Source organism: Mugil cephalus, chromosome 4 (genome assembly GCF_022458985.1).
Source record: "Mugil cephalus isolate CIBA_MC_2020 chromosome 4, CIBA_Mcephalus_1.1, whole genome shotgun sequence".
NCBI classification, from domain to species: Eukaryota; Metazoa; Chordata; class Actinopteri; order Mugiliformes; family Mugilidae; genus Mugil; species Mugil cephalus.
In genome coordinates this window covers 8,454,125-8,480,932 of record NC_061773.1, presented here as the reverse complement: position 1 = coordinate 8,480,932, position 26,808 = coordinate 8,454,125, and the positions used below count along the sequence as shown (strand labels likewise).

General features: G+C 39.3%; 1 protein-coding gene across 12 annotated transcripts in view; it reads left to right on the top strand.

Annotated features, from left to right (window-relative positions):
• The window catches only part of atp2b2 (ATPase plasma membrane Ca2+ transporting 2), a 102,757-nt gene that overhangs the window by 15,270 nt on the left and 60,679 nt on the right, over nt 1–26,808 (top strand). For 6 of the 12 annotated variants that reach the window (XM_047581953.1, XM_047581951.1, XM_047581956.1 and 3 more), the window contains exon 1: nt 15,789–15,955. The exons of 1 other annotated variant lie outside the window; for it this stretch is intronic. The gene's annotated coding sequence lies outside the window, so the exon portion shown is untranslated. Of the gene's footprint in view, nt 1–13,713; nt 13,859–15,787; nt 15,956–26,808 lie in introns of those variants that run through there. 5 more of the 12 variants (XM_047581959.1, XM_047581957.1, XM_047581955.1 and 2 more) reach the window with 3 other exon arrangements.

Sequence of the window (26,808 nt, the reverse complement as noted above, 5' to 3'; positions counted from 1 at the left end):
GAAGGATTTGAAGAAGCTCTGTGGCTAGGTCTCCAAGATGTTTGGAACAACCTACCAGCCAAGTTACTTCAAAAACTGTGTGCCAGTGAACCTATAAGAATTATTACTGACATGACAAAGGGTGGTCACACCAAATATAGATTTGATTTGGATTTCAACACTTTTGAAAGCATTCTTAGTTTACGGCATGCCTAAAACGTTTGAACAGTACTGTATTTGCACTCATACAGGCCCATAATTACACTCCCACCGCCAAGTTTTATGGTCAGTGAGGTGGGACCACCGCAGAATGTGTTGAGTTGTGAACAGTGTCATTTATAGAGACTGTGCCTAAGTTGTTAGAATGGTTCTTCCTATACTTTGTAATTACTGCATCAAGGTTTTGGCTTCGTCTAGGAACAGGTTTCATCCACCTAATTAAAATTGTACTTTATATCATTGTGATTAGAAAGAAGTAAAGTTTAGCTAATTGCGGAAGCAGTCTGGAAGTGCACCTAAAAGAACCACCGTGGATCAGTTGCAATCTCTATTTGTTCAGAGACAGTGCTGGAGGGTATTTAGCATAGCCTAACTCCTGGAAACAGGACACTGTCAAAATGGAAAGGTACTTATTTACTTTTAATTTGAACAAAATCCTGTTTAGCCCCATTCACATAGGATTTGTTTTACCTGGGGACCCATTCTAATGTCTAATAATGGTAGAGGTTGCCTGTGAGCTTTATCCCATGCAAATCTGCTGTACTGTTTTACTACACTGTAAATGAACATTTAAATGGCTTACCCTATCTCTCCAAACACAGGTCCAGAGATAGAAGTAATTCTGTAAAATTGTGATTCATTAATGTGTTGATCACATCAGTAAACATTGAGCTGACAACTGCCAGGTGGTTCATAAACTCTCCCCCAGGATCAATACAATCTCATCACATCATGTTTTGTTTTTAAAAATATTTTTGAATGATTTTAATCTTAAAGTTGTCAAATGTGTACTGCAACAAATGATGTGCTGGCTCATTGTAAAAAAAAAAAAAAAAATTGATGTAACGATTTGCATGGATATTTCCACTTCGAATTAGGCCAACTCAATTACTTAAGTACAGGGAACATGAACATTTGAGCTAAAACAACAAAAAGTCACTTTACATTGGATACATTACCCTGATGGTGGTAAATTACTTCCCCGACCACCACCAAACATCATGGGGTTGGTTAAGACTAGGGATAGGGTGGAATCGAACCACCTACTACCAACCTTGGCAGTCTTTTATCAAAGAAAGCAGCAAATTGTTTTCATGCAAATTGTTACCTTTTTTTTAGTACAATAACTTATTTATCTAAATCAGAATAAATTTTAAGTTGGGCAAACTGAATACACCTCTGTGTAAGGCGAAAATGTCTCTTAACTCATTTCCTGAGTTGGGACTACTTTATTTATTTTCAGTTTGAGCAAGACTTAGATCAAAGTTATCAACCCATCAAATTGTACTCTGTATTTATAACTAACTTGCTTTTTTGGGCAGTAAAAGCTCTATATTTTGAGCTGTGCTTACTAATCCAAAGAATCGTTTTTTGGAGTGAAGAGCAGTAGAAGTTATGAAATTACCTCTGACATCACGTGTAAATGGAAAGTTATCATAACCAGGGATGAAGTCGGTAAATTTGAGTAAGACAAATTTGAGTTTACTTACATGAAACACATGTAGAGGGGTAATTTCTTAAATCACACAGTGTCTACAGGATATACAAATTCTGTTCAAATAGTACTTTTGTCAGTGTAACTCAGACAAGACGGGCGTAATGGAAGAGTACCTATTTACATTTCAGAACTTTTTAGTTAGTCACAGTCCACCAACACTGTTGATCAGTTCTTTCAGACTCAAAGCTCAAGCATAGAATCCACCAGTGACAAGAGCAAGGAAAAGCATTTGACTACTAAGTGATACTTTAACCAAAGCAAAATAGGTTGAGTGGATGGATAAAAGATCCAGAAAGCTTGTTCTGGATATATTAGATTACTCTAGTTTATTGTATATATTAGAGTCAATTTTGGAAGAATTCAGTTTGGCCTTAACTTGAAAGATTTAGGCAGCTCTGTACCCATCGTCATCTTTAAATCATATTAGTGTTTTTGCACAGACATTTTGTATCATTTGTATGTTCATGTTATACAGGCCCTTGTACGTGGGTGCTGGCTGGATGACTACCCAAAGTCAGCCCTAAGTAACAAGGCCAGTCCCTATTTAACCCAGGCTAAACATTGGCTATTTTGTCCTTACATTTTCTACTTTGAAAATTTTCTTCTGAAGTGAGATACCACCCGTCTTTCTTCCCTTTCAACTCACCCTGCGTATGAGTAACATTTAATGTATGAAGAAAACCTCATAGCCAAAGGCAAGTTCAGATGTTATGTGTTCTATGTGTTTTATGTGAATGTTCAGTACTAGAAAGATGTTCTTCTTACCTTCTTATGTCATAGTCATGCAGAGAGCTGTGGATGAAAAGCCATGTATGCTTTGGGCCAAACAAGCATCTTTCATAGGATATACTAAATGCTACATATCTTCTACACTGTGCTGACTTGCGGTACTGAAGATAAATATAGACCTGATGAATGCTGGTGACCATTCTTTCAGTATTGGTGTAGTAAAAGAAGTGCTTGTTGAGATATGAAATGATGTTCTAGTTTCATGGGGACATGAAAGACATGTCACGCAATGGGATACCCATGGCATTTAAATAGTTAATAAACTGACAGTACCATCTTCATAATGCAAACACTGAACTCATTTTTAAACGGGTATATTTGGATCAAAGCAATATATCATTTGCACTTTTTTTGTAAAATGGGTGATTTAAACTGTGATGTTTAAAAACCAAAAATATCTCTCCAAAACATTATGTTATAAACGCACCTATAAAAGAGTGCATTGTCATTAAATAATCCACACGATATTAAATATCATTTGAGACAATATGCCATTAATCCTTTTGGATATTGCATAATATTTACATTTTATATGCAGACTAACACACTGAACACAGGCTGCATGCTGACTTTTTCATCAAAAAGCTTATGTCACTGCGGGATTATCCATGTTCCCTATGGAGAATCGAGAGTTGTTATACACTGTATGTTTTTGTGTGTTTTTGGCTTTTGGTTGGCAAATGATGCTATTTTTAGATGTGTGATGCCACCTGCCAATGGCTATGACTTTCATTTTTGTCTCTGATGTTTTTTCTCAGTTCTATCTTTGAATGAAATGTCTCTGTCATCCTTCCTCTGTCTTCTAAGTCTTTAGAAAGCAACATCACGTAAGATGATTTGCTCCTTTGTTAGTTCAGCAGGAGTTAAACTGTAACATCAAAGGTGCCTTCAAGCTCTGCGACAAGTTGGATTCATGCTAACGTTGTTTCAGGTACATGGCATGTAGCTTCAAAACATGTCATACTGCATACATTTCTAATGAGACACTCTTTGTACTGTGTGTGTGTGTGTTGGGATTTTAAAAAACAATGGAAGTAAATGTATGCTGAGGTAGGTGTATTTCTAAACAGGTGTAATTTGGCTAAAAGTGAAATGACTTAAGCAATGTGTAACAATCAGAGTTACTTTGGTTAAAGCGATGGTGCCCATTAGCACCATTATTATTATTCAAGCATCATCTTGCTGCATCATCAGCCTCAAAGTTCAAATCTCAGCATTTTCACTTTCCCTTTCTCATTTCTCCCTCTTTTACTTCACTTTTCCTTCTCCTTCTTATCAGTTTGTGTCTTATCACATCCTCTACCATCTTCTTCTTCTATTACTTCTTCTTCTCTTTCTGCTCCTTCCCTCAGTTTGCTGCAGTGCATCACTAGCAGGCACATTAACATCTCATCTCCATTACCCAGCTATACCCTGCCCTCTCCCTCTCCTTTAACCACCTGCCTTTTACTCTTTTCCATATGTGCCACTCCTGCCTTCCTTCTAATTTTAACAATATTTTAGATTTTCATGTTTTCGTTTACACTGTAGCCATCATTTTATCCACCTGCCATCACTTCCTTATGCCTTATTATAGCGTTTTGTCCATTATATGGTAATGATCTCCTCTCCTCTCCTCTCCTCTCCTCTCCTCTCCTCTCCTCTCCTCTCCTCTCCTCTCCTCTCCTCTCCTCTCCTCTCCTCTCCTCTCCTGTGGCAAGCTGTGCTGTTTCAAGGGAGTGTGTGCCCTTCATGTGACCGTGAAAGAGATGGGCTAATGCTCTGCAGCAGCAAGCCAGTGAGTGACCAAGTTGTGTTCTCTGTGTGTGGAAAGTAGCACAGCTTGTGTGTATGTGTGTGTGTGTGTGTGTGTGTGTGTCCCAAATAGCACCTGTCTGTGATATTTGTGTAACACAGCTCAACTGGGAAACCCTAGTTAACATGTAGACCAGGCTGTTTGTTCTCCGAAGCCTATCATTCCCAAACCGGCAGTGTTTCTCTCCTTTCTTCAGTCAGTCTTCATCACAGAGTCCTTGTTTCACCTAATCTGCTTTCTCATTTGAAGCTAGTTAAAAGCTAATCTTTCTGTATTGGCTTAATTTTTTTTTCTTCACATTTACTGTCACTTATTTTCTCCATGTTGCTCAAAAACATGGCTACCGTCCACTAGAGAGCATTTAAAGCAGCTTTTGATTGATAATGTATTACACTATTAAAATAACTGCGTGCTAGGATAAATGATGTTGCAAGGACTTTAAAAAAAAAACTGGCAAGCTTCACTGAAATGCAGATTGCATTAAGAGTTTATATCTGGGACAGTCTGGTTTAGCCTTAGTCTTCAGCCATGTGTGAGACTCAAGTGTCATCCCAAGGACTTCAGTTGGAATAGGCTAATGACAGAGTGATAAATATAATTACTTAAAAGTATTGGACTCTTTTCTGATTACGTCCTTGAAGGTGTCTCCAAGATTAGTTTCTCTTTCACTGTCGCTGTCCCGGTCTTTCTCTCTGACTCTTGAGCTGTCCTCTCCTCTCCTCTCCTCTCCTCTCCTCTCCTCTCCTCTCCTCTCCTCTCCTCTCCTCTCTCTGTGTCTGTAAGTGACCATGAGGACCGATGATAAGCGTGGTTGTAGTTATGCATGGGTGCTCTTAATTGTTTAACGTGATAGATTAGTATTCAGTCTTGACAGTCATTTTTTTTTTGTTATTTTCTCAGTTAATTGTTATAAATTGGATTTTTTCCAAACCATTGTTTAGTATTGTGCCTTTTTTTTTGACATTAGTAGTGCAGACACAAAAGTGAAAGAGAGAGACACGCAGCAAGGGTCCAACTGAACCACTGACATCTCAAAGTGATCATTCTTCCATTTAAAAGAAAGCAAAAGAAAGCAAGTCCTTGGTGACTTGGCAGGAGGGAAGAAAAATAGCTGTAATACAAAAGGCTTCTTTAGTCAAAAAACAATACAGATTAAAGATGTTTTGTTCATACTAGCTTAATAGCCCAATCTTTTTTAACAACCACAGGATGTAGGCTAAGAGCTGCTTGGTGTGTGTGTGTGTGTGTGAGCTTGCATTATTCTCCGTGCCAGGCAGATCAGTTGCATAGCAACAAGAACTTTTTGAGGGCAAGAAATCTTTCACCAGTGGAATGTGTCAAGCACAGGCACAGTAAAACTGGAAAGAGAGATACACACGACATCCTGTACATACCCCAAATCCTCATAGAACCAAAAAAAGAACACACAGTTGTTAATTGTAAGGTCTGAAGAAATCAGTACCATTTTTAACCATCAGACCCATAATATCTTTCCTAGTTTTGGAAAGAGAAAAATTTTGCACTTGTAAAACTGAAATACCCTGTCTGGCCAAAAACAAAGTTGCACACTCTAATATTTCATTTGGACCTCCTTGAGCTTTGATTACAGCAGCATTCACTGTGGCATTGTTTCAATAAGAAGCTTATGCAATGTCACAAGATTTATTTCCATCCAGTGTTGCATTCATTTTTCACCAAGATCTTGTATTGATGACGGGAGAGTCTGAACGCTGCGCAAAGCCTTCTCCAGAGCATCCCAAAGACTCTCAGTGGGTTTAAGGTCTGGACTCTCTTTCACAATTTGAGCCTGATGAATCCTGGTATTTTCATCTTGGAATATGGTTGTGCCATCAGGTAAGGAACAATCCATTGATGGAATAACCTGGTCATTCAGTATATTCAGGTAGCCAGCTGACCTCATTCTTTGGGCATAATGTTGCTGAACCTAAACCTGAGCAGCTGCAGCAACCCCAGATCATAGCACTGACCCCACAGGCTGGTACAGTAGACACTGGGCATGATGGGAGCATCACTTCATCCTGCCTCTCTTCTTACCCTGATGCCCCATCACTCTGGAACAGACCACATGACCTTCTTCCATTGCCCCAGAGTCCAGTCGTTATCCTCCCTAGCAAATTAAAGCCTTTTTTACCGGTTAGCTTCACTGATTAGGTGTTATCTTAAGGCTACACAGCTGTTCAGTCCCAGTCCCTTGAGTTCCCTTCTCATCGTACGTATGGAACTGCTCTTACTTTCACTATTAAACGTAGCCCTGAGTTCTACTGCTGTTTTCAGGATCAGGAATTTTTTCTGGCATTTCTTCCTCGATGGTTCCCCACTATCCTTCCTGTTTATAATAATGTTTTGGATAGTTCTTAACCCTATTTTAGAAGTTTCTGTTATCTCCTTACTTTTCTCTGCTTGATGTATGCCAATGATTTCACCCTTCTCAAACAGACCAACATTTTCCATGACCGCAGGATGTCTTCTGACAGGGTTGTTTAAGAAATGAGAAGCTACTCATTACATCACTTGGAGTTAAATAACTCTTGCTAGCTAAAAGATGCAAAAATAGTAAAAAAAAAAAAAAAAAAAAAAAAAAAAAAAGGAGGTTTTTACCTACAGTATTTGCTTAGACAAATCCAGGGGGCAACTTTTTTTTTTATTTTTTTTGGGCAAGGCTAAATGAACACAGTGTAAGCCTGTGTAAATATGTCTTTAAGCCTGTATTTAAGCATACTTGGAAAAATTGTAATTTTTTCTTATATTTATCCAAAGCGCTCAGGGAGAAATAAGTTTGATTACTTCCTTAACAAAGTATTGTTAAATATATTTAAACAGCCATAAACATACATAGACATAGACTGTACTGTAACAGGAGTAACGGAAAAATGGGTTTAAATGCTTATTGGTAATTAAAGTTATATTCCCCTCTGTAAAGCTGCAGCACTAGCTGAAGTAAGAGGAGGCATTACATGACTGCGTGGTGTGTGTGTTTTCAATGGAGTCAAAACAGATTCTGGTTAAACATCCTTTCTAAAGATCACCACCACCATCCTCATTCTGTATGTCCTCATATTCTCACCTCTGTACTGATCATTAGAGTCACTGACCACAGGAAAATAGCAAGAATAAGCTAAATCACATTGCAAGGCTTCTCACACACACTTTCCTGTGTATTCTTTTACTGTAGTTATTTTGGTAAAGAATAATGTGTTTGTATCATTAACTCTCTTTCTCACATGGCTAGCAAACAGATAGAAACAGTATTTAGAAGTAAGTCTAGTCACACTTCAGACATAAAGTGTATCCCATATACTGCCATAGTTAGAGTTAGGATAGTGTATTTTTGTGGCATTGTTAATTTCTTGACATGTGTTTGTCTATCCTTTGTTGAAGTGGCATTTGGTTCTACAATATATACTGTAGTAACAAAACACCTCTTTCTCTTCAGAGGAAGTGGTTTGCTCTCTTCTCCCAGAAAGTGCACATTTAGTTGCATGTGTCTGCCACAGCAGATCTAAGATTTTTAGGGTAGATGGGTGTTATGTTTGTTTAGGATTGAATCATCACAGGGTTTATGAAAGATGTTTATCCTATTCACCACCTAATAGAGTATACTTTTGGAAAGGTGCGGTAGTTTGCTCCTAGACCAATGTTTGTTGTAATTTGAGTATTTTCTTAGCACAAGGTTGATCTTTCCAGTGATTAAATACTTTGTTCTCACTCTATCTAGTTAGCTAGATGAATATTCCTTGCAGCCCTTTCTAACAATATTGACTAATATGGCACATGCTATTATGTGGTGTGGTATTTTCCCTCCTATGACTAGAAAACATCTCCCATTGACCTCGACAGGACTGAACAATTTTACACTATGGAGCGTGAGAGGAAGAGAAATATAACTTAAGCTATATATCAACAAAGATCATTTCTGCCTGTCTGCAGCGCCAAACAAACTACTGGGAGGATGTTTTGTGTAATATCTGAGCCCCATGTCTACAGCAATGTTGTAGAAGGACCTGAAGTGAGTGTTTCATGTTATGAAACCCACTAACGTCTCAGAATGGAAGAGGTTCCGGATTGAGGATTGAGCCAAAATCCCTTCAAGGTGCTGAAGACGGCCGGTAACAGTTTGAGGAAATGTTTAGTCGATTGATTGGGTTCTCTTTGTCTACTGGCAGGATATTTAGAGTAATTTCTATGCAGAAATGTAAAATATTTGGAGTGGTGCAAAAGCTTAGTATACCGTATATATGTGCGAAGAACAACATCAACTTGTAATATATTATTCCTTATTTATAGCAACTTTGAACTAATTTACCCCAAGTTCAGTGTAATTCAGTGAACCTTATATGGAGACAGGATAAAGAAAGATTCCACCACACATCAGACATGCAGAGAGGGCCTGACTGTAGACACACTGATAATACTGTATTCTCTGACGTTTCTGACTCTTCTAGAAAGGCTAGAGGATATGTTGGATTGTCTTCTCTAAGAGGTCAGGTAATCTGTCTCCAGCTGCTTTAACATTCAAGGTCGCAGTCGATCTTCCATATTTGTCTCTTCCTCTTTTCTCCTCTTCCTCTTCCCTTCTGCTCTCGCTCCCCGCCTTAGAGAGGGCGGGCAGTCGTTCATTGCAACTACTTGGCTCTGATTAATTGACCAGAAAAAAAAAAAAGGAAACGAAACAAAACATGGTCCTTGAAAAGTTCCCATCCATTTGACGAAACCAATTTTAGATGGTGTTTGAACTGTGAAAGTTGCATTCGTGTTTATTCATGGATAGTGAGAACAGTGAGTTCTTCCCATAATTGTATTGGACAACAAGGTTGATGTACGTCTAAAGCGTTATGCCTTGTCTGTACTGAACGTGCTTTTTCAAACTGCCTTGCTGTCAGTCTTGTGTATCATTACAGTTTATGTCCAGAGCCTCCAAGTGTGTTGTGTCCTGACTCTGTAACATCCGCAACACAGGTTTAATATCCATTAAAAACATCTTTGATTAGTTGCAAAACAGAAATGCTTTTATGACATTTATTATTGCTGGTGTGAAAAATGTGCATTTGTAATACTACGACTTCTACACTTAACCTTTCTTATCCACCTTCACACGCCAAAGTTGCCCTGACAGGTGATTTAAAGTATTTAAGACAAATTGCTAGGTTTAGGGATTGAACCCTGGATGACATTTAACATGTAAAAAAAAAAAAAAAAAAAAAACAGCCAGCTGTATCTTTCCCTTATCTACTCATACTGTAAATGCTCAATGGACTTTCCTTTCCACCGAATGAAGTGAAAGCCTTTTGTTAAAAAAAAAAAAAAAATCTGCTGCAACAAAATTAAAACCCTATAGATGTTCCCTTGAGGAATAATGTATTCAGTCGTGATTGACTGCACCTTTTCTTATGTTCCTGTCTTTTTATAAACTATCTGAAATTGTCCGGCGACATGCGAGACTGATTAATCTTTTGGCACAGCTTAATCCTCACACCTCTCCTCAGCCAGGCATTAATTTCCCTTAGAAATGGGCGAACAAGAACTGAATATATGGGTATTTAGGAGGGAGGGTACTGTATGTGTCAAGAGCAAGAGGAGAAACTAGAAAGCCTGGCTAGATTAATGGCTTTGGACATCCAGGTTTTCTCATTTCACTTCACTGAATGCCCTTTCAGCTGAACAGGTTTCATTTTTATTTTTAAGGATATGTCCGTCAAGGCCGTAGACTAGCAAGTGTTTTTTCTTCAAGAATTAGGGCACTGAATTCAGACTTCATCTGAACCAACTGTACTTGCATGGATTGTTGGAAAGATCTGGTCTCCCTGACTGAGCTTGAACAAAATGTGGATTTAATATATTTTAGCACAAGACTCTCTTGAATACTCTGATTGGTCGGTAACAATATTCAGCTGTGGTTATTTCTTTCGGGAGTTATTTTTTCAATAATCACTATGGTTTATCCCTTATATAATGTCCAAATAATTATAAATTTTAGTTTACTGTTTATTAATTCCTTGTGATCAGTACAAAAATATGAGAAACATATAAGAGAAGATCTGTGTCTTTTTATATTTTCCTAAGGATTAAAACAGAAATTAGGCTTTGAAACACCAAGAGCAAGTGAAATGATGGCTAATCACAGTCCATGTGTGCAACCTAGACTCGGCTGTGATCTTTGTAAAAAGTCAGTTACCAGTGTAACTGGGGAAGAGGAAAAGTAAAAGCTCTGTTTAATGCTGATGTCTCAGCGGTGAGCCTTAGTATTCCATCCCCATAAATACTTCTCACCACACACTTTACAACCTTTTCAAACCCCTGTGTTTACATTTGTTGCTAGGTGTTGAATTGACCATTTGATAATTCCTTCATATTTCTGTATGTGGCTTACTTGTCATAAGCCACATACTATAAGCTACCAGCTCCTCTGCACAGTGTGCAAAGAACATAATGACTCTTAAGCGTTTTCTACAGAATCTCTGTAGGGTAGACTTATGTCATTTTATATATATATATGTTTGTCACCCATTTATATGCAACATGTTACATTCCAAATATTTCCCAATCTATGTCTTTGTAATCTTGGTGTGATAATTATTAAATATAAAATCCATCCTCTGTTTCTCAGTTGACTCTGTGTCAGGTTTTGAGGAGATACAGGGAGTGATGGTCAAGGATGTTGTCCTTACATGACAAGGGTAGCAGATTGCTGGTCCCCACGAAGGGACACAATCTAAATTTATCATCCTGGCAAAACTCCTGTATTTGACACCAAGGATACAGGTGCAGTTTAAAAATGGACAGTGAGTGTTGGCTGGAGTTTTATGTGCCGCGGCCACTGTCTGTCATTCTGTAATGTCCGCGTCTCCTCTGTTTAACCTTGCCTCTGTTTTTGGTATGCAGAAAGCTTCGCTGAAGGGAAATTTGACTGAGTTCACCCCAGCCCCCGGACAAAGTATTCTTGTCTGCTGGTGGCTCTGTGTGTGGGTGTGTATATGCGGATGTAGTTGTCTTCGGTTTTTCATCAGGCTTGTGTGTGTGTATGTGTTTCCATTAGTCTTATGGCTGTCCTTGGGGAGTTGGATGAAGCTCTTCATCACTCTTGGAATAAGGACTGGGAGGAGAGAAAAGTGAAATAGCAGTGGGGAGAGAGGTATAAGAGAGGAAATGGGACAAGATGATGAGGTCCTCATAGCATAGCCTATTAATGCCATTTGGGATTGTATGAGTCATAGAATTGAACATAATTTTTGCTCTGTTTCACGAAACCCACATACCCAACTCTACACACTACATATCCATCAAAATAATGTACTCAACGGTACATACCCACATGTTTCTGGGTAGGATGGTGTTATCTTCATATATTTATCAGCAGAGGTAGTATATCCAAGAAAGCCTGTATTGTTTATGCTTACAGTCTCTTCACAATGGCTTTTTAAGTAAAAGAAGATGTATTGCCAGTCAAAAGTTCAGATCTAATGTGCTTGTTTGCTACTTTTATCCATAATAATAGTAATAATAATAATAATAATATAATAACTGGTTGGACAAAATAACCAGTAAACTGAAGATCTCCCCTGGGACTTTTGAATTTTCAGAATAATCCATAATGAAGTAATCAGTTGGAGTGGTAATTCAGAACTTCGTAGGTGATATTAATAGAGTATGAAGGTACAGTCTCTAGTTAAAGCCTTGTGTTGTAAATTAACTATACTTTGGTGAATAATAAATATGCATAGGCTATTTAGCATTTTATTTATTTGTTTTATTTTCTCAAAGGCACATTTTAGCCTTCTGCACTATTTTTATATTCTTATGTCTTTATGCTCCTGGTCCTGAGAAACATTTCCATGTGCAAACATATTAATGACAGTAAAGAACCTTGACCTTCACCTTACTGTCTGTACAGCATATAGTCATGTAGTTCAAAGAACTACAACTGAGAATTGCTGAATGAGGGGCACAAGTCACAAGTCTGATGTCACTCTGTATGCGAGAACGTTTTTTGTTTTTTTTTAATAAAATCTAATTATTTACATTGTGCAGGTGTAATAAATTTTGTATGGGGAAATTCGCATCCTGATGAGTAGGTGGTGGAAACTCACAGAGGTAAAACTGAAGGGCTCAGTTTTTGTGTGATTTTTATGGCTACAGCAAAAACAATATTGATTCTATCCTATTTTAAAAATAGGATTGTTACCCTTGAAACTATTATAATCTTAAAGGCTATTTACTCTTTACGTACTGTTGTAGAATCAGCAGTGTGCTTTGGCGCTTCATAACCTGACAATATTGCCACAATAAAGTATAGGCATGCAGCATGTGAGTAGCATATTAGGTAAGAGGGGACGTGCGTGATGGTGACCTCTCTTGGAAAAAGGTTAGAGACCTAAGGGAGTCATCTCATTATCTGCTTGCTTGTGTGCGTGCCTACACACAGACACAGTGCATGGTCCAGTTTTATGACAGCACTCGGGAGATGGAGTAAGGCTTCTGCAATTATTAAGGCCAGTGGTTACTGGCTGGTGGCTAGTGACGAGATTATGAGATGTCTCATTGACCCGTGGTAAACATGGCGCTTTATGGGTTAACAGATTCCCTCTGAAGGGAGATTGATCTTTATGGATGGGAGGAAAAGGGGCCATTTATAGGGCACCATACTAATGTGTCTAATAGGCTTCCTGAGTGACTGTCACTTAATTAAGTTGCATGACATCAGTTCCTCTTTAGTTAAATACATCTGTATTTGCTTTAGGGCGTGCCTGCAGCATCTATTTAAAATTGTCCTACCTACAATATTTGAGTGGGGAGAAACTGACTCATAGTGATGAGGCAAGTGCTACTTTTTATTAAAGGTGTATAGCATTGTACCTTTTTTTTCAGCAAGAAGGGTGCACAGTAGCTCACAAATAATCTCTATGTAAACCTCGACTTTAACAATTTTACACATGAAACTAAGACACGTCTCATGACTGAAGGGACTGGCTGAGCAGGACTGGTACCTCCAGCTCTGACCACATGTGATGCTACTGTGCTCTTTCTCCCAGGTTCCCAGGTTTTGGTGCACTGCAGCCCTGAATTTTCTTAGACATGCTGCATTGATATTCAGGGCCTGTTTCTGATCCCCATCACTGCTCTGACTCTCTCTCCCTCCCTCCCCCCTCCACCCTCTCTCTGTTTCTGTCTCTCTTTGCAATCCGCCATAGACTTCTTCACTAAACTTAATAGTAATACACTGAAACTGATCAAAATCCTTATAAATGTATCCAGTCACCATCTACATTGTGTCTTTACCTGTCAGTTATCACACCAGTCACCTCCCATACGCCTGATCTCTCCACCTACCTGTGCACCTGTTCCCTCCCCCATTACACCTGTAGTACATATACCACACCTCTGTTACTAGTCCACTGTCAGATGCTCTTTGTACTGTTGCAGTCATAGTATTCAGGATTTCCAGGGAGTTCCTTTTTTATTGGTATTATTATTATTTTTTTATACTTGCCATTGGAATCAGAGTTTTGTCTACCTGCTCCGTGTCTGCTGTGTCTGCCTCAACTGATGACTGAACTCTGCCGGTACAGATCAAAAAACCTTTGGCTTTTCCCTACCTTCCTACCTAACTACTGTTCTATTGCGCATTTCTCAAAATTATGAAGCTTTTCTCAATGTAGGCATTAAGTTCTACATTTATGTCATAGCATAATTTCGAGGATTGACGTCAACTGCATTGCAGGTATTTGTCGTACCTTTGACCATATTTTGTATACCACAGCTGTTTTAGGAACATTTACTGAAAGTAGATATGGAGAAATGCACACCAAATTCACACGTGTTTGACAAGTCAGAGACGTTTGCCGCCCCTGTCCTCAGGCGTTGTTTGTCCTCTTGTGTTTGCCTTGTGTTTGACACTTTTAACGTGAGCCATGACTAAATAATGGAAGCTGCACCGATCTTTCTTTAGCTGTTTCTCCTGCTCTTTGTCATATGAGAGCAATGAAAGAAGTATGAGTAGGAGTACAGTAGGAGTCAAATCTTCTGATTTTTCTGCGCAGATGGATCCCTGCAAAGTTACAAATCGTCTAATCGTTCTATATGGCGGACTGGACACAATTTCGTGTGTGTCTGACTCCCGCAAATGTAGTTAGGTTATTGCTGCTTTACACCTGAGTCAAAATCCTGTGTCAAAATCCGAACTGCAGGGCTGTACTGTTAATACTGTCCACTCCTATTTTACCTATATGAGGATTTGGTGAAAACAACATCAACAGCAGGTAAGCTACCATATGTCAATTAATGCACCAATATACACTTTAGTTGTAAAGGACATGGGGAATTAGACCAAAGTTCTCCACACTTGAGTATTTGCCGTTGTTGGAATGAACTGCGTGTCACACAGTAGCCTCCCTTTATACTCTTTGTTGCAAACAGTGCACAGAACGCTTAATTTTCTCACTCAGAACTCATCATATAAGTAGTGAAAGCACTCCTTCCCAAGTGGAACAATTGTGCAACAGTGCAGCGCAGAGTCAAAACTGAAGCTTTCACAGTACTGTAGGTCCATCAGCACGTGTTGTGTGCTGTATCTGCTGTCCCAGCCCGAGCCTGGATGTGCAGAGCTCAGCTCTGTTTAACATGTATTAGTCCTAGTAGGGATAATCTGTAGTGGGGGAAATGATGCTAGGAACATTTCTGATATTTACATAATTCACCTGTGACACAGAAATGTGTGTGCCACATGGGAATAATAGACATGGGCAAAATAGCAAATAAGTTAGAGAGAACTGTAGTTTTTGTCACAGCGAGGCCTCTGGTTCTCTCTTCCTCCCTTTTCCTCCCTGCTAGCCGTGACAGGATGAGATGTGTGATAGTGACATGACGGCAACATGACACAAAGTTGTTATCCTCTATTGTTGTGGCTGGTCTATCTTGCTGGATAGACAGATGACTGGTCTTCTCCATTTCCGCTCAGTTCTTCACCTCTACGTCTTTCAAGTTTTCCTCAGTCACGCTCTCATTTCTTACCTCTCAGTTGATTCTTTTCTTCTCTACCTCATTACACACCTTATTCATCTTTTCACTCTGTCTATCTACGCCCGTTTTCTCCATCACTCTACCTCAGTCATTTCTGTATTTTCAAAATTAGGTTGTATGTGTGTCTACACTGAACCTCCTTCTCTGCTCGGGGGGCAAAATGTCAAAGTAGCAGTGAGATAAAGAGATGCAAAGAAATTTACTGTCGTATCTTTTTTATTTCTGACTTTGCTTTTTCATGCTCTGACCTTTCTTCTCTGTATTCTCATCAGTCTGTCCATCCATTTATCTTCCAAACTGATAATCTTAACCCTTCTATCTTAGGAAGCTGAGAAAAGCTGAAGAGCAGCCTCACTGCGATGCAGCACTGTTCACACACACACACACACACAGATACTCATGCCCACCCCTGCTGCCTGCCGACATGGTACAGGCTGTGCATTGAGACAGCCCCAGCTGAGGCAGTAGCAGTGAGAGTGCAGCTTAGCGAGCCTCCACACACACACGCACACCTACACTCACTCACACACACATGCACATACACATACGCAGGTTCTCAGCTGCATGTGCTGTTGCAAAATCATTTTTTAGGCTGGAGGATTGTCACGTCTCGGTGGTGCCGGCGGCAACCATTCTGCTATGTGAGTATACGCTGCGCTTGTATAAAATGCAAATGAGTGAACATCTTATCTATGTGTGATGGATTAATTAGGGGCTGTTGCTGTTGATTCTGTTGGTACAAATCACCTGCATCTACACGTTGTTCCATGTGTGTCTATGGTTTATGGTTTTGCAGTACATGGATAGTACTCTAGCCCTACAATGGTATCCAGCTGGGTTTAGCAGCAGGTGATCTGTAAGAGAGGGAGAGGATAGATGAGGAGTCATGTAGGGCAATCAGTTTGATCTGTGTGCACCATCGTCTACATATCGATGACATACGCAGTGGTTGGGTTTTATCTGAATGCGCAGATATATGATGGGAGATGTGTGGGTCCATGTGGATCTTTGACTTTTAGGAGAAATCAAACCTCCTCGTCTTGGCATTTGCCTAGATGAAGATATTTTACTGCACACCTCTTCTCTCAGGCCATCTGTTGGCAGCATGATGTCTGCAGTCTCTCTTCTCTGTCACACTTACTGACTGGTTCTGGCGTAGCAGCAGGTTTTGCTGCCGTAGCTGATCATGTGTGTTTGCTGTCTTCACTGCATTAGCCAACTGACTCTTTGGCATGGTGACTGAATTAATAGGGAGCATTATCACCACTCCTCCTTGATCTGTTTGCTGTCAGCTTTTCTTGTCTAGTTGGAGTCCGTGGCTGATTATAGGCAGTAACCAATGAATTTATAATTTCACTGGCTGGGTAGTTGAACAGTTTCTTGCCTGCTTGATTACCTGACCAATTGTCATTGCAGCTGAATGACAGGGTCAGTGGCTTGTTGTCTGCTCGTCTAACTTGTCAGTCACTTAAGTTGACATTCAGTAAGTCAGTGTGTTTAGCAACAACAACAAAAAAAAAATGCATTTGGAGGATTGACAGTAGAGCTCGGGAGTCAAACAACCAGTCAGCCATTTGCCTAGCCGCCGACTTGTTCATGCATTCACTCAGTCTGCAAGTCAGTTGTTCAGTCAGTCACACTCTTAGACAGGCTGTCATAGGAAATTGATTGTGTGTCTAGTGGGGCTGAGATGACTGCGTGACCTCAACCATCAGCTTCACTGCACCAAGACAGCTAAGAAACAGAGTGCCAGTCATCTTTTGGCCCAATTCTCTGTCTGGCCCCCGTTACCCCTCACTTTTGCTTTTTGTTCCACTGTTGAGCATGCAAAAAATAATGAGACAAAGAGCAGGTTAAAAAAACATAATGCTTGCTGCCGAAGTGAGTAAAAATGACATGTGCTGGCTCTGTGCTTCTTCATACGCAGCCTCTCCTGACTATATAGAAAACCAGTTGCAAACGTTCACTATAATAAGTTAGGTCACCAAATTCCCAATTCTACATCAGTTCAGGAAAAAACTTAAAATACTGTATGATCCCTTTTACCAGTCCTATGCTTACAGTTAGGAGATCATATGTCATATGACTCATATAATGGTTTAACTTAACACTACCAGCAACTTACAGAAAAAATACATACAATGCTTATCTCTTTCCTATCTCATGCAGTCAGGAGCGGCGCAGTGCATTCATTTTTGCTGTGTCATCATCACCTCTGTGTTGCATAGCGACAAACACAGTGGTAAAGAAGACCTGACAGTCATTGCACCGAAAAAAAAATCTTGAATAGGAGGCTTAAGCCAAGGACATCCACTGTAAGAATGTGTTTTATTCTTCTTGACTTGTTGGTAATAAATGACAGGAAGTGACTGATGATGTCTGGTAACTTTATTGTGACTTATATTGATTTTGTAAGCTTTTCTACCAATGGACAAATTCTTAGAAAACTGAAGAGAGGATGGAAGAAGGGAGGAGGGTGAGAAGGGTGAGTATAGGCTGACATATAAATCGGAAGATTCAGTCTCGAATAAAGCAGTAAAAGCTTAAGGAACGAAGAATGAATGATGGTAAAGGTCAGGAAGGTGTGAATGAATGAAGGCAAACTGTGGCCTGGGCCACTGTCAGATTTATTGTTCTACATGTACAGTATATAAATACCACGATACTTTAAGTTTCATTGCACAAATTTAACAACTATAACCTTCTGCTGATATGAAGACAAAATGGAAGTGCTAACCATTTTTTTCCCCCCTTTGAATACGTTTAACAGTCAATAAATACTTCAGATGTTGGAACGGTCTCGTAAAATTAACCTCAAGTAGCAAGTGTTTGTTAGGTGGTTGAAAGGCAGAGTCTAAGCACTTGAAGGGAGACTCTTGACACTGGCGCCTACTTGCTTTGAGAGTAATTACACATTACTGAGTCCTGTGTTTTTCTAGAAGAATATCCAGGTTAAAGGACTTTGTGATCCACTCACCCATTATGTCAGAATCTTATTTTTTATGTGGTGACAATGTTAAAGAATAATAATTTTGTTTTCTATGTTTATGTTGTGCAATTCTGAATCATTATGGATTTTGGTCCAGTAGTTCAGCAGGTCCAGCAGTTCGGTACAATAGCTGGAGAACAATTCTAATGTGTCTTATTTAAGTTTGTATTAGCAAATATCTGTGTTGAAATCCTACAGGTGATGTTAGCTTTGTCCTTTATTTTAGGTGCTCGCCATATATTTTAGCGGCTACAATTATCAAGATTGAGTAATGTTAATAATAATACTAATTCTACTTCTTTCAGAGTAAAGATACACACCACTCTGTAACATCTGCCTATGAAAGATTATTTGTTTCAGTTCAACATAGTAGCACACTAAATATGGTCCCGCAGTTTAACCTTTTTATGTACTTTAAGTCAAATCAATAATTTTGTGCAAATTATCTTCTAATTATGACTTAGCAACTCCATCATTTGGGTCAGATTTTTATCTACAATTCAGTATGTTTTGTACTCTATATGGTATTAGTACTATATGTATTACTATACTTTAGTATATAGTATCTATATGAGTTTAATATGTCAAAAAATATGTTTCAGTCAACATCAACAGTTTCAATCAATTTTATTTTCATCTGATTTTCAGACTGTGGCCACTGGTTGCTGAAAATGTATTATGCCAGCCTAACTAATGCATTATTTAATAGTATTTCTGCCTTGCTGCCTAGCAAGAGATGATTACAGATCTACACTGGATATTTGAATTATACTAGCAGTACTAGTATATATTTGCAAATGATAATGAGCTAAACTCAGTAAGGGATGTGAAATGTGGAGCGGTTTCCTAAACTGTAACTGGATAATTATCCATTAACAGAAGCTGTTGATATTGCTGATAAAACAGACAATAGGCAGTAACTTATATTCAGTTTAATGATCAATCAAATTTAGTAATGAATCACAACATGCTATAATAGGATCATATGAAGATTTGAAGAAATTTAAAACACTGTATTTAGCAAATAAACCATCATGTTGTAGGCTATTAGGAAGCTACATTCAAGGGACAGTTGTTACATTAACTTTCTTTCATTAAATTGTTTCTGTATGTCCTCTCCTTTCCTCTTCTCTCCTCTCCGTCTTTCGTCTCCCTCTAGCACACTTAGCCTTCATGTGTTGAATTTAATTAGACCAATAACTCCCCCATGATTTCTACAGGCTCATCTGGAGCAAGGAGACAGCCACAGCAGCTTTTTTCTCTCTGTCTCTCTCTGTGACCTTGCAGAAGGTGGTGTATGTATGTGTGTTTGCATGGGAATGTGCACACAAAATGGTCATGTATGTTGGAAGCATGAGGCTCACCAAATTTGAAGTGTAACTAACTGTATACACCAACACAGAGAATAAAATTGAGTTTTGCCATTTTTCAGTCCTCAGATTGAATAAAGTGTAATCTTGATATTTAATCAAAACAAGCCAACTATGAGCCACATTGTAATATGCTTGTTCAGTTCTAGGTTGAAACATCTGAAAAATAACAGAGTGCAGCTGGTGCTAATTCATGGGATAAATGGGTTCCTGTGGACTAAAATGGCTACCAGTGAAGCTTTTGTAAGCCTGCTCTTTTGTTCTATTAACAGTTAGATAGATGTGCTCTGCTGCATGCGTACTGCAGCCAATATTACACCATTTCAGTTCCTCCTTATCTTCATGTAGACAGCTGAATTCAAAGCTGTCTTTTTCTATTTCTAGTCTATCTTTCTAGGCCTTATGCCTGTTGTCCCATTTTTCAGTAAAACCTGGAACACCAGTCCTTTTCTGCCTCTGCCTGAACGGATGACTCTTCTGTGAAAACAATGCCACAGATGCGTCACCACATCCAGATGTTTTGCTGCTTGTTGCGGTCGATGTTAGTGCTGCATTCGCGGTGGCAACTCAGAGAGTCGGCCTACATATACCAATTCCTCACTTGCACTTGTCGACCCCCTCCATAGGCACCAGCATAGGCTCCTAGCAGACTCCAAATGTCCCCCTGTAGGAAGACGTTATATAATGAACCCCTGGCAGGCAAAGAAGCAGGCAGGCGCACAGGAGGCAAAGAAGAAGTTCAAAGAGAGAACGTGCAGACGGGTGGGGAGGTTTATTTAAATCCAAGTGGGAAACAGAGCAGACAAAAAATATCCTATGTAGATTTGTTGTACACAGACATAAGAAAAAAATACCTGTTTCCTCATGTCTGCACAGTTTATCATTCAAGAATGACAAAAATCATAAAAATAAAGTCTTGCTGATTAAGTGATTGTCCCTCTGTCATTGCTGAACACAAGGCAGACCATTCAAATGTGATCTGATTTGTATTTCTGGACACAGTTTGTTTTATATGACTCAGGAATCAGATCAGATAAAGCCCGCATCAAATTGAAACAATGACAGCATTGGCACAAATTGGTAGTGTTGAGGCTTAATGGCTTTATCCACTTTAGCTTTCCAACTCATCTGAGACCATCATTAATACTGGATTGATTTTTCAAAGTTCAACTTGTATAATGTCAAATGCAGATGGCAGTCTGCTGTAGATAGTCACAATGTTTATTTTATATGTTGTAGTTCTACCACAAGAGTTTGTCCCTGTGAGATTTAGGAAATCAAGTGGCGTGTGCTCCTAGTCTCCGCCGCCCCCTTGTCGTCAGTTGTACATGTACAGGTTTATCTGAACATCTGAATAAACCTCAGCCAGGCGACGTGTCTGGTCATGTGTGTTGGACAGATCAAACTATTTGTCAGCGCCACTAAAACTGTGAGAAATTTGAAGTGTGTATCAAGTGTTCTCAGCACCGGCTCCCTACACGGTCGTAAACTATTAATTTCCATTCTGTTATAATCTATTCTGTTCTTTGTTCTTAAGAGCCCTTCTGTTCACCTCAGATGTCATTCGACCATGTGTTTGTATCATGCTTTAATTCCACGGTCAAAGGCTTACAAATCTAGACACAGATGAGTAATCCAAGGTCAGGGTTCTGGCCCACAGATAAATAAATACTAGGAGACATGACCATTGTCCACATGCTAGGCTTAGCTTTAGTGGCATCAGTGTTTATAAAATGTTCATGTGAGTAGTCGGAACTTTAGATGTGCCATTATTATTTCAGAGCTTTTTCCCAAAACCAGAACTTAAATGTCAAAATTCACAGTGTCAGTCTCATGAGACACAAGCTTCAGCATTCAGTGTTTTAAAAGGATGATGACACAGTGCGCTTTGCAGGACCTTTCTTAGTTAGAAAGCCATCTGAGCAAGTGTGAGAATCTGTGCCATTCCTGTCCTGTAATCCATATTACATGTGGACTGTACAAGGTGTCATACTGTGTGCAGATTAGTTAAATCCTCACTGTCATCCACTGGTCTGATGTATTGTTTTTCAAAAGCAGTGAATCTGATGTTGAAACAGATTAGAACAGGCTCATTCTAGTCCACAGGTGCGTATGCTTATGATAACTGGACTGGTGCATGAACTCCAAAGAGGGAGCGAAAGTTATAATCGGGAAAATTGACAAAAGTGAAACAGTAGGACCCATCACATGTTCCTATGTTTCTGGAAAAGGCTGTTTAGTGTAATTAAAACTTCCTTCTAATTAATATGTCTAATTGCCTGGCCAATTTAAACTAACTTATTAGATAAGTCTAAAGATCTTTGAGGCTGTAGCAAGCTGTAGCAATGCTTTGAGCTCATCACTAATGTCAGCAGTTCATACTCTTAATAAGCATCCTAACATTTTGCTATTTAATGAGTCATGTTTATGTAGCCTCTCAGTTTAGCATGTTAGCAGACGTTTCCCACTGAACCACTGTATCTGACAGAAGGTTTTGCAGGTATTTGATTATAAACGAATATTTGAACAACTCATGGGTAACATGAATATTACCAAATGTCACATATTGCTCAGAAATATAACAAATAGTTTCTGATGGATGACTTCTCAAATTATATTGGATTCCTTAAAGCCCCTTTGAGGCTCAATACCCACATGATTATCATTTTCAGAATGACTGATCAGAAGTGAATTTGGCTGAGGACGTGATACAGACTGATATCATCTTCGGCTCCTCTCTTCACTGTCGACTATTTATTCCATTCTATCATTCTGTCCATGTCTTTCTTAATTAGTAAAATTATTATCTGATTTAATTACAGAATGTTGGTAGTCACGTTAGTGAAAAATAAAAACCCATAACTCCTCCTATCCTATAATTTACCTCTGTTCCACTCCCCTGAGTTTGTGAACTAAATAATTGACAACTTGATGCCATGCTCCAGGGGAATCAACCCAGGAGTCTAGTTTGATAGGATAGGAAAATGAATCGGTAGAAAAACTGCTCCTCATTTACGGGAGGTTCTCCTACAGATGTAAAACCACTGATTGGTTAAGCTCCAGTATCCTCACCACTATTAAGAACTATTTATTATGGGGCCATTATGTTCTGACAACATTTGGATTAGTACAATTTTCTATACAAATTAGACTTTTTTTTTCTTTTTTTCTTTTTACATTTCAGTATGCCTGGGGGAAAGGACAGCATTGATTTGGTTACAGCTGGTAATGTGTACCCACATTTCTGCTCCAGGCAAGCCTACACTCGGCATCTCCCTGGCTCCTGACACTGTAGCTTTATGTATTATAATAGCATTTTGTCACTCAGTATGCGCAGAACAAGGCACTGAAATAGTCTGTGAATTCAACAGAATTCCTTGCACGAGGAAATAAGACGGGATAAAAATGGAAGTTATTTGTTATAAGTGATCAAAGAACGAAGTAACATTTATGAAAAGTTGTTCCACTGAAAAGATGACAGAACATTGAACAGGGAGCACGAAAACGGTAAAAGCATTGACAAGGTAAGAGAAAAGGTGACATCTGTATACCAGTTAGAAGTGGAGTGTGCACTGCAGAAGCAGAAGAGCAAAAAATGGCAGATGGAAGTTGTGAGTGTTGAATTCACTCACAGTGGAACACAATTACACATTATTGATGCGCTACTTATTAGGGTTTTTTCATAATTGCAAGAGATGCGTTGCATTAGGGCTCTATTTATACCAAACTCTTGTTTCACTCATTGTCTTGTCCTCTGTCTTATAACCTGGTCGTGTGGCAGCTATTGCATATCATCACCAGCTGTCACACTTTTGCTTTTTAATCTTACTCTACCGTGACACACAACAGCCCATGCAGCCGTGCCAACTGCTTGTCTCCAAAAGCCCCTAACCATTAATAAGCGCACATAGAAGTATATTTTCACACAATAGTGTGTGCGTGCGTCTCCCCTTTTCTCATTTATCCTGTTTTTCCTCTCTGTTTTCTCTTCAACCTGACATGAGTTGGAGCTGCAGTCCTTTTCCAGCTCCTGCATTGGTTACCAAAATAACAATTTTCTTTCGTCAGACTCTATTTGATGCACTTAGTTAGCATGACAGCTGGTTTCAACCCAACTGGAGAACAGTAATGGCGGCTGAAAGGAGACTCTCCGTGTGGTTGTTTCATAACAATTCACCTTCGAGACAGTGTCAGTTAACGTGTCTTTCTTTTTGTGTGTGTGTGTAATTGGCTATTTCAGTGCAGTATTGTGAAACTGGTTACCATCTAATGCATGTATGTGGGAATTCCCCTAATATTGCAAAGCTGCTTCTGCTGCTTATGTGATATTTCCTACAGATCACAGCTTGAGACAAGGCACATTTAACTTCTCATATACCTTGAAAACACTTTGAGCACCGACTAACCTCCTTCGTATATGTGATAATATACAAGGTATGGACAGACACATTATCTAATATTACTCCACTAAAACGCCGTGCAATAAACATTACATTTGAGAAGCTATCACATTAAATGTGTGTGGCAGGATATGCTTAGCCTTTTTGTAATGTATGAATCAAATGAAAATCTTGTTAAAAAAAACAATCTAATCTCACAATTCAATACATAATGTATCGTCATGTCAAATTGATATGTGATATTTATGGGAAAGCAGGTGTGTGCAGAGCATCTCTGTCAGTGAAGTCTCGCTGCACTGTTTTCTGTCACAGGCAGGGGGGGCTGTGTGCCAGTGGTGCTGCCGGTGACGATGCAGTAAGCACAGCTCACACCTCAGCTCTGGCTCACCGTGCTCAAGGACATTTAGAGACAGACACGCAGAGAATGTGCATGTCTTCACCGTGGAGGGCAGCAGACTACCCACTGCTTGTCAAACCAGCAACTTTACATCAAGGAGAAAGCAGCAATAATTAGAGCATTGTTCCATCATTAACACTTGTTCTTTATAACTACAGAGCAGAACAGAGGGACCCAGCAGGCAAAACACTAATGCAGTACACATAGAAACCAAAGGTAGAACAAAGAGAATTCATATAATTACATTGTACATACGATAAGTGAAGTCCACCTTGAAAGTGGAACGAATTTAGTGGTGTCCTCAAGACAGATGGAGTTACCTCGCCGAATTTTTTTATGTTATACATTCAGATCTTTAAACCTTTTAGAGTCAAATGTTAGTTGAAGATAACTACACATTTTTTTGTGGCCATATTCAAAGTATACACTTATCAGGCATAACATTATGACCACCTGCCTAATATTGTGTAAGTCTCCCTTGTGCCTGCAAAACATCAGAGAATGGACGTGGGCCTTCTGAGGGTGTCTTATGTTTTCTGAACAGGATGTTGTCAGTGGAGGCCTTTGGGTCCTATGGGTCCTATGGGTGGAGGGGAGAGATGTGGATCATCCCGCAGATACTTGATCAGTTTGGGTTCTAGTGAATTTAGAGGTCAGGTCAACCCCTTGTGTTCATGTTTTTTTGAGTTTTTCTGAAACTGTTTGTGTGTGTCTGTGCCAATCTGCATCCCCCTGTGGATGGCTGCTGCCGTCAAGGAGTGTTTGCTATGTGCTGGGGCTACATTGTCTGATCTAGGTGGGTGGTACGTGTCTAAGTAACATCTACATGAATGACAGATGGAAACGTTTCCCAGCGGAACATTGAATTGTCAGTACTCAGACTTAATATAGTTTGTATGGTCTTGGCGCCTGGTAGAGGAGCACTACTTTATAATGTGGATCCCATATGGTGTTCATGTTCATAAAGTCATATTAAGTGTGCCTGGCACTTTTGCTTAAAAATCTGTTAATTATTGCAAAATGTGCACTTTCTTCTAAGTGTTTGATCAGGTGTTTCTCATTCCTCACTGTCATGTTGTGAGGAGCATGCCAACAATTATTCACATGAACTGGCAGGTTGACAAGTGAAAGGACAGCAGAGGCTGTTTTAGTCATATACAAATGGACAGGTAAGAAAAAGGACAACGGAGAGATTGATGTACAGACAACAAAGGCAGGATTAGGGGGTGGCTCAGATGGAAAATGACAGGCAAAGATAGATTTTGTAATGTGTGAACAGAATCAATAAAAGCGTTTCATCGTTTGAGGAAAAACCACATGCTACATTGTGTATGTACCTGGCTCCACCTGCAGCTGTCCTTGTTTTCCAAGGAAGAAGGAACTAAATTGTATGCACATGCATGATAGTGTGTGTTTACATTTCATAATAAGTAGAGCATCATTTGCTTTGAAGTTACTCAGCTCAGGTATTAGCTGTGCCCCTCACCTCTATCTTACCGCTCCCTCGCTCTTTGCTTTCCTCTCTTTATTTCGTGATTGTGTATCATATTTTCAAACCCTTCCTTTCATCTCCGTCTTCCTCCGTCTTTTAGGGGTTTGTCACTTGCTGTCTGTATCCGACATCTCCCTGCGCCTTCTCCTTAGTTTCTCCTTATTTCCCTCTGCCTTGCGTATCAGTCTTCCCCACTCCTGCACATGTCATCGTAATTTAAAGATATGCAGCTGCACACCAGCAGAATATAACACCACCATCAGTCTCTTACATCTCCAACAAGATGATGTGATGCTAGAAATACACAGCCTTACACGATCAGTAATGAACAGATTTTGTGGCATGAACTGTGCTTTGCATTTTGCATTACATCAGTCATGTAATACTGCATCCACAATCATAGTTTTTCGAAATAGAACATTTTTCTTACTGAAAATATTAAATGAAAGGGGAGGATGGGTTATCAGCTTGAATAGAGAATAGCTTCCAGTGCTGTGTTCCGTCCTTCATGTTTTACTTGATAGATTTTTTTTTATAAATTAATTATGTAGTATAAATTAGAGTGGACAACAGACTGATTTTACAGTGTTTTGCTAAAATACAATTTCATTACAAAGTACAATACAATCAGATTCAAGTCAGTCCTCTAGGTGTCTAATTATTAATTTCTTATATTATATATATTATAATATTTGTCTTCTTTGTCCAAATTACCTGAATGGTAATTATCACATCTTAAGTACTGTACTCCTCTTGCTGGCTAGCGGTCATATTCAACAACCATGACTGTCTAGGTAGTCCAGAACCCAGAGGAACCAGAGTTCCCAGTTTTCTGACTGACAGACT